Raw genomic sequence first — 17,858 nt, 5'->3', positions numbered from 1 at the left:
GTGCCCCAGGGGTCTTGAGTTGTAGGTTTGCTGGCAGTAGCAATCCCTCGGTTTCCGGGGTCCCTGAAACCCAGGTCCCCAGGTGTAGGGAGCTCAATGTGCCCCAGGTGTATTGAGCCCTAGAGCTCACTGGGTTACTGAGTAGTAGGTTCTCTGTGGCTGCTAAGGACTCGGTACTCTGGTGGTAAAGAATCCTAGGTCCCCCGAGGTACTGAGCCCTTGATCCCCCAAGAGGCTGAATTTTGGGTCCCCTGGGAGTACCAAGCCCTAGGTTCCCCAGGGGTAGAGATTAGTGGGTTCCCTTGTGGTACCAAGACCTGGGTTCCCAGGGGTACTGAACCCTAGGTGCCAAAGTGTAACTGAGCCCTAGGTCTGTGGATTACAGAGCCCTAAGTCCCCCATTGAGTAGCGAGTCTCTCAGGGGTATCAAGCCCTATGGTCCCCAGGGATACAGTGCCCTCAGGGGTACTACATATTGGGTCTCAGGGAGTACCAAGTCTTATTTCCCTCAGAGTAATGGGTCCCCAGGTGTCCAAATATTGCCCCCCCCCCCCCCCAGGGGACGAGACCCTAGGTTCCCCAGGGGTACGGAGTAGTGGTTTACGTGGAGGTACTGAGCCATAGGTACTCCGGGGGTATCAAGCCCTAGGTCCTCTAGGGGTACCAAATACTAGGTCCCTTGGGGTTACCAAGGCCCATCAGAGGTATAAGATCAAATGACAGACTGTCGCAGAGCCTGCCTTCATAAAACGAGCAAAGGTTTGTTAAATTTCTAATTGGAAAGCCAGCAAGAGAATTGACATAAGGTCTTCCTTTGAAGAATAGGCAAAACACTCTCAGAAGAATGTTTTTGTCTTCAAAGAGTCTGTCTTTGTAGAAGCAAGCAAAAGATCTGGCACACATACCAGAAAGGGCAGTTTTTATATGCACACACATGACGTGTAAAATGAAGTAATGAAAAAGCGATGACGGCAACAACCAAAAAAAGTCATAAACGCATAATACGCTAGTTACTACACTGCTTGAAACACCCTCATAATGCACATTTAATACAAGTATGTAACCTCAAAACAAGAGAATGAACCTACATGTTGCACAGATTCTTTCAGAGTCATCTGCAGGAACAGGAAAAGCCCTAGATTTGTTGAAAGAGTGAGTACTGTTAGAACACAGCTTCCTCCATAGCTGCGAAAAAACATTTTGTTTCAGCATAGCACCATAAAATAGAGTCTATTTCCACTATTTTTCTGTTAATGAAAACAAGAACACCGGCAGGCTTTTTAAACCTGCAGAATGAAACAGCCTTTTTTTTGTAATTACAGAAGTGCATGTCAGTACAGGCCTTCTGAGGCCCAGTCATGTCAGCTCGAGGCCTGATTATGGTGACTTAAAATGACATCAAATGAAACATTATTTTAATTTATGCATTTGTTCCAACAGTCTCTTTTGATGAATATGATAATGTGTTGCATCTGTCATAAATGACCGAGTATCTCTTCCTCAGTAAGGATTCTAAGCCATCACATGTCTGGATCATATGCTCATGCTTGGTAACCATTTTTGTTTTGTTTTCAGTACTACGGGGAAACTATTAGAGTGATGTTAAAGGAGTAGGGCCCTGATCAGGCAGAGGCTGGGCATTTTTCACATACATTCATAGAATGCATCGTGTCACATTGCATATTGATGCAAACATGTCATACCCATCCTCTTGAAGGCAGAGTGACTGCTTCTATGCTCTTTGCTGGTTTATTAAAAGACATCTTGAAATGATAACTTTCCTTAAATATTGCCGCATCAGCCAACCACTTACAAGGAAAGTGCAACATTCTTGGAGGGTTGTAAAATGTAGGTTTTCAATATCGATGTAAACCTTGTAAATTGTTATAGAATGACATGTGTTATTGATTGAATTGAACATGCACGCGCACACACTGCCTTTTTCACAGCTCTAGCAGCAAAATGAAACTTCAGCCTAAGGGGGGCAGAGACATTGAGCTAGAAGTTAAACTAGGCGTGGACATATGACAGCCTCAGTGTCTAGTTTTCTCCCTGGCGACCTAGCTGCTTTGCGCCTGTGGGGCTCCAAGATGTTTGTGCAGTGCAGGTGTTCCCTATTTTCTGCATCATAGCATGCTATGTGTGCAGGGGCAGAAGATTTCCTGTTGGTGCTGCCCACGTGCTTTGTTCATAAGGGAGTGATGCTTATCCAGCTGTTTCTGGGTCTCAATCGCTTCTGTGTTTGAGGAACAATTCACTACCGCTGCCTGACTTGTGCTATTGTTGTACACTGTGTTGTGTGATAGAATCTTACACTGCTGGTGCTTGCCCCTCATGTGAGAGGGGTTTGCACTGCTGCTGCCTGACTGGTGCTATTGCTGTACACTGTGTTGTGTGATAGAATCTTACACTGCTGGTGCTTGCCCCTCATGTGAGAGGGATGTTTGCACTGCTGCTGCCTGACTGGTGCTATTGTTTTACACTGTGTTGTGTGATAGAATCTTACACTGCTGATGCTTGCCCCTCATGTGAGAGGGATGTTTGCACTGCTGCTGCCTGACTGGTGCTATTGCTGTACACTGTGTTGTGTGATAGAATCTTACACTGCTGGTGCTTGCCCCTCCAGTGGCGGCTGGTGACATTTGAAAGTGGTAGGGCATAAAATCAATGTCGTACTGCACTGCGGCGAGCAAGAGTAGCGAGCAAGCCTGAATAACCTATGGTGAAAGCGATACGATTTGTGAATACGACAGTGGCTTGTGCAGCAGGTCAGACTCTTCCCAAGAAAATAACGGTACACTGTAACATTATAAATCACACCTACACACTTGTACTTGACTCCCAAACATTTCCAATGTGTGAGAAAAAGCAGTCTTAGCAATAAAAGGTATACGACAATAATTGTAAAGCATACGACGGTAGAGAAAAACATATTGTCCTATGTACTGTGATACATGCACACTGGTGCACACAAAATCAATGACGATGGCATGCACATTTTCCCAGGATCTTACGCACACGCGCTCACAGCGGACACGCAGGCCGCGGCCCCCTTACATAATGGTTTAAATTGTTAGTTAAAACAGTAGCCCAATATGTCTCACTCAATATATGGGATTAGTACCACATACAAGTTAACTACAAGTCCCATGATGCACTCAGATAATACACTGACAAGCGCGTCCAGTTCATACCCAAGTCGCACTCCTATTTGGCAAAGGTTTCCTTTCAATTTTGACCAACCAAATGTGACATTACTACATGTGTCCAGGCCATCTGGTCGCGCATTCACAAACTTTAGCAGGAAGACGCCAAGTCAGAGCAAATAAACGGAGTTGTTGGGAAAGGAAAAACGAAAAAAAAAAATAAGTAAGTCAGTTTTATATGACGAGTTTTTTAAATAAAATCCTACCTGTCCTGAGCAGGTCTGGGTCCACCGTCCGCGCCGCCTCGGGTCCGTTACTTCTGGCGCATACTCACTGGAACAGCCCATCAGTGCAGGCATTGCAAGACCCCTCTCAGCCAATCCTGGTGCTGGAGCAGCACCAGGATTGGCTTAGAGCAGGCTTACGCTCCGCCCGCCTACCCTTTAGGAGACCGAGGTTTGAGCCTTGGCTCAACCCTCGCTCTCCTAATGGGCATGCGCCAGCCTTTGGAAACACTAGTGCGCATGACTGGGCACGGTGCAAAAATCGCCCACCGTCCCCACTCATGCGCACTTGTGTGCTGCTGGCTGCCTGTCAGTCAACATGACGCCAGACCGCCCACCCCCTTCAGACTCTGAAGGGGGTGGGCGGTCCAACGTCATACTGACTGACAGTTCTCCCTCAGCGTCTCTGAACTTAGACGCCAAGGAAGCTGCGGGCACGGGGCGCGGGCGGGGGGGCAACGCCCCAACGCCCCCAATGGACAGACCGCCATTGTGCCCCTCATGTGAGGGGGATGTTTGCACTGCTGCTGCCTGACTGGTGCTATTGCTGTACACTGTGTTGTGTGATAGAATCTTACACTGCTGGTGCTTGCCCCTCATGTGAGAGGGATGTTTGCACTGCTGCTGCCTGACTTGTGCTATTGTTGTACACTGTGTTGCGTGATAGAATCTTACAGTTCTGGTGCTTGCCCCTCATTTGAGAGGGATGTTTGCACTGCTGCTGCCTGACTTATGCTATTGTTGTACACTGTGTTGCGTGATAGAATCTTACACTGCTGGTGCTTGCCCCTCATGTGAGAGGGATGTTTGCACTGCTGCTGCCTGACTTGTGCTATTGTTGTACACTGTGTTGTGTGATAGAATCTTACACTGCTGGTGCTTGCCCGTCATGTGAGAGGGATGTTTGCACTGCTGTTGCCTGACTTGTGCTATTGTTGTACACTGTGTTGTGTGATAGAATCTTACACTGCTGGTGCTTGCCCCTCATCTGAGGGGTATGTTTGCATTGCTGCTGCTTGACTTGTGCTATTGTTGTACACTGTGTGGTGTGATAGAATCTAACACTGCTGGTGCTTGCCCCTCATGTGAGAGGGACGTTTGCACTGCTGCTGCCTGACTTGTGCTATTGTTGTACACTGTGTGGTGTGATAGAGTCTTACACTGCTGGTGCTTGCCCCTCATGTGAGAGGGATGTTTGCACTGCTGCTGCCTGACTTGTGCTATTGTTGTACACTGTGTTGTGTGATAGAATCTTACACTGCTGGTGCTTGCCCGTCATGTGAGAGGGATGTTTGCACTGCTGCTGCCTGACTTGTGCTATTGTTGTACACTGTGTTGTGTGATAGAATCTTACACTGCTGGTGCTTGCCCCTCATGTGAGAGAGATGTTTGCACTGCTGCTGCCTGACTTGTGCTATTGTTGTACACTGTGTTGTGTGATAGAATCTAACACTGCTGGTGCTTGCCCCTCATTTGAGAGGGATGTTTGCACTGCCGCTGCCTGACTTGTGCTATTGTTGTACACTGTGTGGGGTGATAGAATCTTACACTGCTGGTGCTTGCCCCTCATGTGAGAGGGACGTTTGCACTGCTGCTGCCTGACTTGTGCTATTGTTGTACACTGTGTGGTGTGATAGAGTCTTACACTGCTGGTGCTTGCCCCTCATGTGAGAGGGATGTTTGCACTGCTGCTGCCTGACTTGTGCTATTGTTGTACACTGTGTGGTGTGATAGAATCTTACACTGCTGGTGCTTGCCCCTCATGTGAGAGGGATGTTTGCACTGCTGCTGCCTGACTTGTGCTATTGTTGTACACTGTGTGGTGTGATAGAATCTTACACTGCTGGTGCTTGCCCCTCGTGTGAGAGGGACGTTTGCACTGCTGCTGCCTGACTTGTGCTATTGTTGTACACTGTGTGGTGTGATAGAGTCTTACACTGCTGGTGCTTGCCCCTCATGTGAGAGGGACGTTTGCACTGCTGCTGCCTGACTTGTGCTATTGTTGTACACTGTGTGGGGTGATAGAATCTTACACTGCTGGTGCTTGCCCCTCATGTGAGAGGGACGTTTGCACTGCTGCTGCCTGACTTGTGCTATTGTTGTACACTGTGTGGTGTGATAGAATCTAACACTGCTGGTGCTTGCCCCTCATGTGAGAGGGACGTTTGCACTGCTGCTGCCTGACTTGTGCTATTGTTGTACACTGTGTGGGGTGATAGAATCTTACACTGCTGGTGCTTGCCCCTCATGTGAGAGGGACGTTTGCACTGCTGCTGCCTGACTTGTGCTATTGTTGTACACTGTGTGGTGTGATAGAATCTTACACTGCTGGTGCTTGCCCCTCGTGTGAGAGGGACGTTTGCACTGCTGCTGCCTGACTTGTGCTATTGTTGTACACTGTGTGGTGTGATAGAGTCTTACACTGCTGGTGCTTGCCCCTCATATGAGAGGGACGTTTGCACTGCTGCTGCCTGACTTGTGCTATTGTTGTACACTGTGTGGGGTGATAGAATCTTACACTGCTGGTGCTTGCCCCTCGTGTGAGAGGGACGTTTGCACTGCTGCTGCCTGACTTGTGCTATTGTTGTACACTGTGTGGTGTGATAGAATCTTACACTGCTGGTGCTTGCCCCTCATGTGAGAGGGATGTTTGCATTGCTGCTGCCTGACTTGTGCTATTGTTGTACACTGTGTGGTGTGATAGAATCTTACACTGCTGGTGCTTGCCCCTCATGTGAGAGGGACGTTTGCACTGCTGCTGCCTGACTGGTGCTATTGTTGTACACTGTGTGGTGTGATAGAATCTTACACTGCTGGTGCTTGCCCCTCATGTGAGAGGGATGTTTGCACTGCTGTTGCATATGCTGGGCCAGTAGTCTCTGTGTATGGTAGAGTTTCTCATGGATGTTGGGGGTGGGGTGGGGGGGGCAAGACTAATTCAACTCTTTTCTTGTAATAGAAATGTCAAAATTACAATTCCCAGAAGGCAGTGAGCAATACTCTGAAATATAGAACATAGGTACAGTAAGAAATCAAAGTAATTTTATCTAGCTCACAATGAAGCAATTACAGTAATATAACATTGAAATACAAAGCACAGTACGGTCAACAGAGTAATCTCTTTCTGTGATAAGCTAGCCAAAGCAATAATTTTCTTTATTAAAATTTGCAGTAAAGTTGTCGCTAATGTAGTAATCAAGCAAAAGCTAAACATGTTGAATTATTAAAATTCTGTAATCCAATACATCTCAAAAGATTCAGGTTACTCACCTTCTGTGATGCAAGTTTGAGGTGGTGAAATATCAGTAGGCAAGGTGGGGAGGGGAGTGGGTTTACGGGTAAGGGGGGGGGGGCACCACTGTGTGATAAAAAAAAGACATTCACCCCAGGGTAAACACCAGGGTTGATAGTGACTCTGTGTTTGTCCCGCAGTGAAAAGTCGCAAATCGGTTGGAGGGTAGCTGGTTTCTAAGAGTATAGTATTCTTTAGAGAGGTGTGTCATCAGCCCTTTCCTAATATGGAGAGGCTTTGGAATTATTTCTCTTTTCTTGTATTTCTTCATCTCCACTCAGATGGTGCCCTGGCTGTGGGAGTGCTGAGAGCCACCAGAAGTTAGTAAGCTTTCAGCCAGGTAGGCAGGGATGCCATGTCATGGCTTTGTAGATGATGCAGCTTGGTTTTTAAGATGTCAGTAGTTCAATATGGGGTGAAAAATCAGAACAATGGGCTTCTTGTCCAGTGTATTTGGGAAACTACACTGCTACATTTGCAGTAGCTGCTCTATCTGCCAGGGGAAGCTTGCACTGTTGCCAATGCTGCATCTATTCTTTTTATTTTAAAAGCTTGAGAGAATTTTCTCACTATGCAAAAGTGCAAACAATTAGTTGTATTTGTCAATACCAGTTGTGGGTGTCTGTGCTTGCAATAGGGCAGGGCTGATGTTGGTGTCCTGTATATTTATAAGCTGGGACCCTGACTGCATGGCTTTTATTTCCAGAACTGCGGGTACTTTGCTGTAATCCAAACCTTGGGCCGGATACACACCTTTGTCCCCCATTTCTCTGTTCTAGAACAGAGGAGCCACTTTTTGAGGGGCATCTTTGGAACAGTCGTAAATCTCCATGATGGTGTGGTACCAGAATATCATAATCGGAATATCATCTGTTATAAATATTGTGCCCTACATGTAAATTATATATTATACCACCTTACTGGAGTTAATATATAGATTTATAGATGGGCAACAGCGAATCATGGGGATGTTTTTCACCAAGGGATACTGAGTGACATCAAGTAGACAAAGAGAGAGAAGCTCCAGTTGTTTATGGTGTGACGTAGAACCCTAAGGTGAGAAACATCTACGTAGTTCGCTTTTTACCCATCTATAATTTTATGTTTGGGATGTGCCCCCAACTCATCTGCCCCTGCTTACAACTGCTACTTAGAGGGATCATTGGACAGCCATGCATAACATGGCCTCTACTCCCTGCTCCTAATTTTAGAAAAAACTAACCTGCCATCATTAACTGACCACACCACCTTCTGTACCTCCCTTCCCCGTCCTGCAACTGTGCTTTCTGCTTTCAGTAACACCAAACATGGAGCACTGTATTGACATGCTCCCAGGGAGCTACGGGTATGCCCAGACGTGGGTCCCTTGTTCACTGCACCCCTGGATTTCAGCTAGCCTGGCTGATGAAGGGTGATTCCCTGAAACCGGTCCCAGGAAGCTTGTTTCGGTCCAGGGAGGACCTTGATTGGCAGTTCAGGCTGGACTGTTCCCATGGGGAGTAGGCTCAAGACTGATTTGCATATGGCTCGGTCTACACTGGGTTGACGTGGCGAGCAAAATAACAATGGATTAAACCCAGATCTGTGGCTGAGGGTGAGTATTTGAAAAGTTTCAACAATCTTCCCATCATTTTGTTTTGTGATGTTGCTATGGTCCCAGGGAGGCCTGTCACCCTGGGCAGGAAGACCTTTATGACGTGGCAACAGTGGGTAACAAGTTTTGTTATCATCTATTGCTACATCACAGAAGTAAGTTATAGCATTTAGAAACTGAAATAAACGATAGAGGCTAACTATGAGGCCCATACATAACCATATAACATCTACACACACTTGGAAAATATTTTTGTAAACAATATTTAGGTCACATGCTATTTCTTTAGACCATATTCTGACATTCAACCCTATGGATGTCAGAAGACCAATATAAATTGCAGAAAATGTTCTCTTGATTTAAGCTCTGTCTTCTTAAACCACCTATGCAGGCATCTCACTTGCTTCTGTTTTCCTTTTCTTGCTTATTTTCATATGTTTTGTCTCAAGCTGGCAAAAGCTCTGCTGCAGTTTTAGTCTCCTTTATAAATAACCTATATCCATAAATGCATACATAATCATACATTGCTCTCAGTGATTTAATTGATTATCAGAAGTGACTTTTTAGGTCACAGAAAATGCATACCGATTACTCAGAGGCTAATTTTATTTTCCACCTTTCTGCTCTTGTTACTTGCTATTAGTTTGAAGGATTAGCAGATGAATCTAATTTAAGTTCCATGTTTCTCAAATTTTCAAAAAAAGAGTGCTGCACAATATGTTTGTTCTAAACTGAATGGCCTGTTTTTTGATAGCCCCATATTTTTAAAAGTAAATTCACCATTTTTGTCCAATACCCTATTGAATTTAATCCCCCATTTGTGTCCAATACCCTTTCATATCATATCAAATTGCATTGATTTAGATATTACATTTGTCATGCCCTTCACTTATATCATTCTCTATGGTGCTTCAGCCCAGAGGTGTTTTACCTATGGTGGAGCTTCATGTCCTTTAGGGTTTTTTCAGGGCAAGTTAGAGTGATATTTTGGTGGCTAATATTTCATCATTTGTCTCCACATTAGTTTTATCAGGACCCCTCATTGAGAATGATAGGAATGAAGTAAATTGTGCCATATAAAGTATTTAATATAGAAAATACATATTTATTTTAAAGAGGTATCTTATGTCAGAAGTAGGGTATGTTATGGTAAAGGTTTTCAAGATATATTTTTGTCGTATTTGTTGTAAGGTTAATGCGGTCAGTAACTATTGCTGTAATGGCAAAGGGATCACATCAATAAAACATTCCTTCTTTGCGTCACAATGGCTATCCTGGTATCGTGCATGATTGAGAAAATCGTGGTTTACCGTAATTTGCTAGCAGAATTTAATCTTCTTTGCTGTTGTCAGTAGTTGTAAAATTTGTGACAGTACCAAACCCAGCTGACATTTAGTACTGGGATTTTGCTGTTGCGGGACGCAATCCGAGAGCTTTAGTGCAAACCCCACTTTTTGCAAGTGCTACCTTGTGTGGCTTAATATTTAATATTCCTATTATTGCATATCCCTTCATTCAGTTATGCCCACTACACACACTTGTTAAATAATGGGTGTGCCTTTTGTGGATTCCTTTATATATTAACATTATGTTTCAAAATTCTATTTTTGTCCAATTGGGTTAATGCAATTTATGTTCGAGTCCTGTCTACCTCACACTGACGGACAGCTTGACTGCCTGGGAAATAATTGTGTGGGCTGCATATTGTATGTCCTGGGTTGCATCTTTAGCCTTACTTGAAATGGTTTCGAAAGGAATGTAATCAAATTAAATTTGATGTGAAGGAAATTATTTTGGCAGTTGCTGACGTCTCTACGTATGCTCATATATATTTCTATTTTTGCACTTTGTGGTTCATCACATGTTCAGGTTCTGTCTACACAGCTGCTCAGGTTCCATCGTTAATTTAATAATGAAGTTCGAATCCCTAAGCAGATTGCTTGTTTCTCTAAAATGCATTCGTCATATATAAAATGATGTCATCAACAAAGAACACTTTGTAAAATAAAAGGGCCACTATAAATTGCAATGTGAATATCTTCTTAGATAAACATTGGAATTTAAAAAATTCAAATTTCTAAAAGCAGTTTTATAAACTTGATTGATTTAAATTGATAAGAAAACACCACCCAAGGGCATAATTGTATGAGCATTCCAAGGGATTAAGCCCCTGCCATGGTGAGTGCATGACCACAACTTTTCCACCTTAAATATCCATTCCTTTCTAGCTCATGTACCTGTTATGTTACTTATGTTATGTTAAATCATGTCATATTATTTGTTACTGAAGGAGCGATAATTCCCAGAAATTAATTTATTGTCTAGAGTCAGCAAAAAAGAAATATCTTCAAATTCTTATGAAAGGTTCGTAGGGAAGAGAGTGAGTGAAGGTTCAGTGGAATTTAGTTTCACTCTCTTGTTGAGGCCACCAAAAAGACACTATCACTAAAGGGAACAGCTCGGCCCTTGGAATGTTTGATGAAAACTGGCTAGTTGAGCAGAGTTTACGATTAGGCGAGTAGAGCCAAAATTTAGAAGCCAAGAAAGAAGGAGCATTGCTGTTGACTACGCGAAGGACAATTACGAGTGCCTTGAAGAGAACTCTTTTGCAAAAAGGCAGTACCGGCTTTAGTTCACACCAGACAACAAGGTCAAGGGGGAGCTCCCTGCATGACAGGCTGAGCTGAGATAAGGGCGATGTCCGGTCCCGAGGTGGTGTTGGTCCAGGTTTCGGTAAAGAATGCAATGTCCGGGGTAGTGCTGTCGAGGAGGTCCCAGATTTCGGTGGCGTGTTTGTGGAGGGATCGGACGTTGAGGAGAATGCATTGCAGGGTCTTCGGTTCGGTTGTGTTCTTGCGGGCAGATTGCGCTGGGTCAGTGGTTTTGGCAGTGCTGCAGGTGTGCCGGCAGCGGTGACAGCTGAAGGGTCCGTGAGTGTCAGCTGGTGATGCTAGCTTGCAGTTGTTGTTGCGGCCTGGGTTGAGAGCGTGGAGTGCCGCTGGGTTGTAGTGTTGGCGGTGCAGAGATCCAGGGTTCCTGGCGCTGGTTGCAGTCGGGCCGCGGACAGGCGCAGACAGACTTGCCTTTGGTGCCCCGGCGGCAGGGGCCGCCATTAAGTAGGGGTCGGGGAGGGCTGGACAGCTGGGAGGCGGGAGCAGGGAGGGGAGCTGGATTTGCCTGGTCGCACTGGTCGTGCTGGGGGGGAGGGGCCACAGGGGCAGCAGCGGCGGGGAAAAACGGGCTGAAAAAGGCAAAAGGAAAAAGGCAAAAAGAGAGAGAAAAGTGCAAATAAGGCAGCAAAAGTACAAGAAAGAGTGGAGGAAAGACACAGAGGACACAGGAGAGTGAAAGGGGGAGATTGAGATGAGGGTAAAAAACGAGTGAAAACGGAGGAAAGACACAGAAGGAGAGTGAAGGGGGAGCTTGAAATGGGGGAAAATTACAGAAAAAGTGCAAGAAAGAGTGGATTAAAGACACAGAGGACACAGGAGAGTAAAAGGAGGAGATTGAGATGGGGTAAAGAACGAGTGAAAAATGGAGGGTAGACACAGAAGGAGAGTGAAGGGGGGAGCTTGAAATGAGGGGAAAACGACAGAAAATGGAGGAAAGACCCAGAAGCAGAGTGAAGGGGGGGAGATAGAAGTGAGGAAAAAAACGAGCGAAAGAGAAGAGAAAAAGCAGAGCAAGAGAATAGAGACAGAGGTCCACTGGACCACCAGGGATGAGGCGCAGGGAAACCTGCGGGTGGAGGAGGGCCTCAAACCAACACTTGATAGTGCAGGGGCAGGCCTCACTTAATGGTGGAGCTGCGAGGGAGGGAGAGCAATTTCACTTACAATGAGTCAGTGGTCCTGCTCTTGTAACAAGATAACTGACGGGTTCTCAGTCTTAATCCACGCTTCAATGGCTCTCATTTTCCTCTTATTATCTTATTATTTAGGCCATTTACATTAAAAGAAACCACCTTTAGAACTTCCTTATTTCCCATTTATCACATTCCCGATTTGCCATTTACGCTATAGCAGATATGCAGTAAACTATAAATAATAGAGTTCCCACTTTAACATAGAGTGTGCACCTAACGACCAGCGGAATGACTTGCCCCCCCTTCTACCTCCCTTCTTCCATTCTATATAGTGATGGACAGATGTATAAAAATCAAAAATACGACATAATGGCACTTCTGCCGAAGAAAACTGTCTTTGTTTAATGGCTCTTGACAAGATCTGTTCCTTGACCCTAAAGTCTCCAAAGTTGACCAAAATAGTCCGTGGAAACTTAGCATTAGGAGGGAGGTGTGCTAGAACACGATGGGCTCTCATTATTGTCAGATCCTCATTAAATTCTGGGAGGACATTTTTCTTTATAAAGGAATCAATCCAAGGTAGCGTCTGCTGACCCTCAATGCCCTACGGAATGCCAAAAAATTCGGAGATTTCAGCGTCTAGAATGGTTCTCTAACTCCTCCAATTTAAGATCCAGCAAAGTTCTCTGAGACTGGAAGGTGGCGACTTTAAGATTCAGAGATGACATTTGATCTTCCAATTGGGAAATCCTGGTTTCAGCCTCTAAGAGCTGTACGGGGATCTGAGCCATGGTTTCCTCTATCTTAGTCAAACGGGCATTTATTGCTGCAGTCTCAACAGATTGAGAAGTTTTTATGTCATGGATTTCTTCCAGAATCAAATTAAGAAGACTCTTTGCATCCCACTGCATAGAGAAAGAGCTGCTGCCTAGCGGAGGAACGATCTGATTTAAGTTGGGCCTCCTCCGCCTGAAGACCTTCTTGATCAGTCAGGTCGGGCACCTCTAGAAACGTTGACATAGAGGCTTCTGAGACCACCAGAATAGAATGATGCATGGACCCTCCTCCAACTGGTGGATTTAATAAACCTGAGGATGGAAGGGAGGGAAAGGAAGGATAACTGCCAGTCTTTTCAGCTATTAAGAGGTTGTTGCCTTCCGTCTCCTGCTCTGGCTCCGCCTCAGTAGATGGCCCACCCTGTTTAATTTTAAAGAAAATAGGGTACTTTCTAGCCTCTGAAGATTCCCTCCCTGCCCCTCCAGGAGTTGAAGTCTCTTTGGTCGTAGCAGCGGAGATTGGTGAATCTGCCCTTTAAAAAAACATCTCACTAGGACTAATTTAGGAGCCCGAGTCCGCCAGAGCCACCTCATAATGGTCGTGTTTAGCTGCGTCAGCGCCCGCCATCTCCACGAACTCTGATGGAAGAGGAAGGTCTTTCCTGAATGCAGCTGCGTGGTTTGACAGCGCCGCGGCCTGGACAGCACGTTTTTTAACTTTTTGGCCTAGAGTTGGAGACTCAGCCTGAGTGATCCATTTTGCTCCTTTAATAGGCTTTCGCATAATGTCCTACTTACGAAGTCCCTCGCCAGTAGCTGCTCCAAAAAAAAAAAAATGCTGCCAGATCTACTTAAGGGACTTAAGGGCCCTATGGGACCTTCCGAGCGACCCTCATCCAAGATGGGCAAGGAAAATCTTTCACTTACCCCCTCTTGGAGAGAAACCTGGAGTCCCTGAAAATGATCCCCAAATCCACATGTCCGGAGGGCCACAGCAATCAACAACCACAAAATCAAGCCAGGACTAAGTTATTTTGCTGAAGAAGTGCACTGCCACCTGTCAGGCTCACCACACCCAGTGAAGCCAGCAGAAAATATTCGTGCTTTTTAGGTCTCGCCTGGCGTAGACTGCGCAGATATGCGCAGTCTCGCTGACGAGATTTAATGAGTTAGAAGAGATTTCTCTAGTGGGCTTTAAGCCCCGCCCCTCTTTTCCATTGGCTGGCGTCACCGTTTATGCTAAACGGTGGCCAGCCATTGGAAAAGAGCGTCTAGTGACGTACACTTTTATCTTTTAGAGCCGTCCCAGTTGGACTGGCTCGGTTCCTTTACGTCTGTGGTAAAAGGTTTTCTTATCTTTATGGGGCCATGTGTTTCAAACATATGGCCCCATAAAGACAAGAAAGCTTTCGTAAAGGACGAAAGTGAAAGCGGACTGGGGAGCAGTGGGGGCTCTGCAGGTGCCAGGGAGGGCGGGTCATCAGAGGGACAGATCACTTGTTGAATGCGAATGCGAGTGCAATGCGAAGTACATGGCATGGAATGCTCCCTTTGCAAATGCCTGATATCATCAAATAAGTCATCGAAGCCAGGGCGGGCGGAAGAGGCAGGCACTCTTCTAAAGTAAACTGGGAAGTGAAGTTTGCGAAATAGAGCCCAGCAGCAGGCGGTGGAAAGCAGAGCCCGGGAGTTTGTCTGGATCCACCACAGCAGGGGATGTGTGGGCAGAACCGTGAGGCAAGCGCTGTCTGGCAGCCTCAGCAGAACCCACCGGCAGGCAGCGCATCAGTCTGCTCCGGCGCTGGCACGAGCGCACCGCGCTGGGATGCGCCGCTTCACCACTGCCCACGCGCTGCGCCTTCATGTTTTCCTCCTGTGGAGCCACGCGAGCAGAAGGAGAATGGACTACATGGGGGAAGAAATACAGATGTTGCTGAATTTAAACAACACATACCGAGGAAGAGTTAATCCTCCATCTGCAAACATGATGAAACTGGTATGCCGCCCACGGACTTGTCCGTTTTATTTCTAACAACTAGTTTTCTTATATAATGTTTCATATCGTACTTGTCTATTTTCTAAGCGCTGTAAATAACAAATGCCCCCAATATTACATTGATAGTGCGCACTTTACCGACCACGAACTGATGAAAGGCTAACTCTGCCCAGCCACATTAGAGCTTGTGACTCCTGGATAACTGTATTTGGCAGTAACGAGCGTCCCACGTCGTCACCTCATTGTATTAATTTTGATTTCAGAATCTTTAGAAACAATTAAGAAATAGGTTATTTAGCCTTGCTGCTTTATTTTTGCTACTAGAGGTCCCGGATTTGCCCGGACAGTCCCAGGTTTTGCATTTCAAAATCTGGTCATCCTATGCTTTATCCGGTGAGATATTACCTCCATAGAGGTTTTTTTTGTAACTTGATGGGCCAGTGAATCTTGCACAGGTGTTCACCTAAATAAATTGCGCATGAATACCAATTTCCCTTTTTTGACACTTGATTTGTTGTTGTTCAAAATTTGCCTTTCTGGTTAGTCTTGTCATATTTTTCTCGAGAAATGTAATTTTTTTGTTTTTTTTACAAATATTAGTTTTTTTGTAGAAAAGTCACCCTTCGGCAAACATTTCGTTATTTGTATGCCAAAGTGAGGTTCATAAACCGCAAAACACACCAATGCTTCCAAAGTTTGAGTGTCACTGATTTGTCAACAATCACACTTCACTTTAGCATACAAATAACAGCTTAAGTACCGAACTGTGCCATTAAAAAAATGTCACACATTAAAAGTTATTCTTGGGCGAAAAGTACAGTTTTTAAGTATCTTAGATTCGTAAAATATGTTGGTACTAATTCATTGTATAAAAAAGGAGAGAAACAAGAACCTGGCGAGGAAATTCAGTGCCTGAGCAAAACTAAGCTTCACCATTGTAATCAGGCAACAGAGTTGGCTCATACAGAACAACTTAAGGATTTTGGGGGCCTTTGACCAAATTTAGTTAGGGGGCCCCTGTTCAAAAGAGCTTTGAATTTGTGATCCAATTTCAGTTCTTTCATGCCCTTTTGGCCAGGTCACTGACAGTGCACAGGCACAATCATCCAAATACTAAATGTGTTTATATGGAATATCCATTAGATGTTTCAGCACCCAGGCTAGTGTGCTGCAGAGCTAAATACATATAAGGTCCCAAAGGCGAGACCGATTGCATTGCAAATGCCTGTTCTGGAATGGCGGAAGAAATCGCAAGCCTTCGGTTGCAAAAAGACAGCCTGCCGACTGCAGGATCAAAGGAGCCAACTTCTAAGGCTCCCGGGTAACGGCTTGATGAAAACTGTAGATTCGGCAGGTTTGTGGCTCCTCGCTGCAGATACAGGCGTCTGACATCAGGGGGAGGTGAGGGGGAGTGGATGCGGCCGCTTCCTCAGCCTATCAGCATCCGGCCGATTCAATGCCACTCAGGTTGGTCAAGTAAGAGTTAAAAGGGGAACCCGGCAGGGATGACCGCTATCTCCGGTGTTATTTGCCTTTTTTATTGAGCCACTTGCGATTGCAATTAGGAACAACGGGGACATTTGCCCTCCACTTCCAAGCATGAGTAAAATCAAATTATATGCAGACGATATCATGCTCATTTTAAAACCAGAAGAGGAAGTGCAGGTAGAAGCCTTCCAGATTGTTGATCTTTATGAGTCATTCAGTGGCTATAAAATTAATAAAAGAAAAACAGAGATAATTCTATGTGGCTGCACATCTTGGGTTGTACATCCCGATATTTCTTTGTGCTTTAATTTAAATCTCAAGAGGTATCTGGGGATCTATTTTTCGCCATTTATTTCAGAACTATATGATTTGAATTTTGTTCCATTGCTACAAAAAACCCAGGACTTATTTTCACGATGGAGCTCTCTCCCTTTAACCATTCTTGGCCGAGTCGCTTTGATCAAAATGTCGGTGCTTCCATTGTTTAATTTTCTTTTCTCAACAATTCCTTGTGTGTTAGTTAATTCCTTCTTTATGAAAATAGAGTCAATGTTTACATCATTCCTATGGGATAAGAAAATCCCCCGCATCGCACTAAGCACTTTATATGAAAAGTTGGAAGATGGTGGTTTAGCCCTCCCCAATTTGAAGGAATACTACTTTGCGTACTTTGCATAATATATGTGTAGATTTAAGCAGGGTTTACAGTAGGGACTTTTTTATCAACTTCTTTATGAATTTCGGGCATATTATCAAGACAGGCGATAAAATTATCGCCGCTTTAGCGGCAGAAAACTGCCGCTAAAACGGCGATAATGGGCTTGATAATATGCTCTATGGAATTCCAATTGAAGCTCAGGTTAGATGTTCTTCACATCACATGGACCTCAATTGATAAGTTGAATTTCAGTTCAGTCAGAGGGGCCAACTGGAGGAGGATGTTATATTTCAGCAAGTGGTTACTATATTGAACCCCTAGGTTTGTAGCTAAAGTTTACCCCACTCATTCGGGACAGTGTTTTCGGTGCCATACTCACCTTGCAGCCAATTGGACTCATATAATATTACAGTGCCCCAGGATCCAGAAATTCTGGAACGATATTTTTGAATATCTGGCAACAGAGTGTTCGATATCTATTGGATTTAATGATCGACTAATAGTTTGGGGCTATGATCCAGATCTAGGGCTCCCCATGAAGCTGATTAAATGTTTATATATTTGTATGGCAGTCCCCAGATCACTCCTTCTTCAAAGATGGCGAACTGATCTAATTCCGACTAAGATCGATTGGGTTCGGAAAATGGGTCAGGTAGAAAGAAGTGAACTAACCTATGCTTCACGGATAGGAGGACTTAAGCAATTTGAGAAGATCTGGGCATTGTATTTCGACTGTGATTCTTAAGTCAGTATTTAATCGGTTGTATCTTTTCAATGTGTCCTTCGTTTTATGAATTATAGAACTTGGCATTTTTTAAC

Source organism: Triturus cristatus, chromosome 4_2 (assembly GCF_964204655.1).
Source record: "Triturus cristatus chromosome 4_2, aTriCri1.1, whole genome shotgun sequence".
NCBI classification, from domain to species: domain Eukaryota; kingdom Metazoa; phylum Chordata; class Amphibia; order Caudata; family Salamandridae; genus Triturus; species Triturus cristatus.
The sequence above is the reverse complement of the archived record's forward strand: the minus strand, read 5'-3'. Positions refer to the sequence as shown.